A 1,202-nucleotide genomic window follows, 5' to 3' on the forward strand; every position below is an offset into this window, starting at 1 on the left:
GGTGTAGGTGTGGGGGACTCTTGAAGCACTTGTCTTTTTGCCCGGCGTTCAGTGTGAAGCAGAGATGTTAACCCTGCTGCTCGTCTTCACTGTATCTACCTGTTTGTGTGCAGATGTCCAGCCTGTTTTAGGAAGCTCCTTCACGTTTCCACAAAACTGTAAGAACGACGAAGACGGAAAACTGCTCCGGGCTGAGCCCCATGGGGAGGTGGCGTCCACCAGCGCGGTGTGTGGACACCCGCCCGGGGCTACCGAAACCGGGTCCTTCAAAGCTCTTCCTGGATGCGCATATTTTACAATGACAGTGGTTTTGTGCTAAGATGCGGCAGCCGAGAGATGCGCATCCAGGTTCAAGTTCAGGTTCCCTTTAATGTCGCAGTGAAAGAGGGAGAAAATGCGACACTGCCGTGCCGTATTCCCTTGACTACCGCCAACAAGTGTGTAAAAGAATTTTATTATTTACATGTCCATTAGCGGTTTTTGATACGGGCGACACAGGCGGTTGCCCGGGGTGGCATCACGGGCATCGGCAAAAATTAAAAAAATAAATAAATAAATTGCTCGTACTCATGCTGCCCCGACATCATGCCAGCGCATTTTGGGAATGGCATAGGCACCGATCGGTTTTCTGCCGCCCAGTTGTCAGTAAAGTGGAGAAGGTTTGAAGTTAGTTGGCGGTAGTTAAAGGAATAAGGCACGCAGATGCGGGACCTTCCTGCTCCCTCGCTCATCAGTTGCTGCCAGCGGTTAAATATATTTCTGGTATCTGCATATTTTAAGCGTCAAACATATCTCTGAATGTGTTTGAGGATGCAGGAAAGGAAATTCATATTAATATGCATTTTATTTCGTTCATTTAATCTTCAAGCATTCCTGAAAAATTCTGTTAATCCTTTTATTTTACATTTCATCCAACTGCATGTGTATTTATACAGAGTTCGTAACTAAATAGAATATTTAATGGGTGTCTGAGTAATGAATAATAATTAATAATTACTTATTAGTTATAATAGTTCATGATAAATATTCTTCAGTCTACCTGCAGTCCTTCTGTTAACACTGTTATGTAGTCCCGCAGTGCTCCATCATGGAGCCTCCCTACAAATAAGAATTCAACACAAAAAACTTAATCACATCAAACGTTTTTTAAATTAAAAAAAAAAATTATTTTTTTTTTTATCTGGGACACATTTGAGTTAACG

Source organism: Haplochromis burtoni, unplaced genomic scaffold, assembly GCF_018398535.1.
Source record: "Haplochromis burtoni strain Fernald_Lab_line unplaced genomic scaffold, NCSU_Asbu1 Contig_628, whole genome shotgun sequence".
NCBI classification, from domain to species: domain Eukaryota; kingdom Metazoa; phylum Chordata; class Actinopteri; order Cichliformes; family Cichlidae; genus Haplochromis; species Haplochromis burtoni.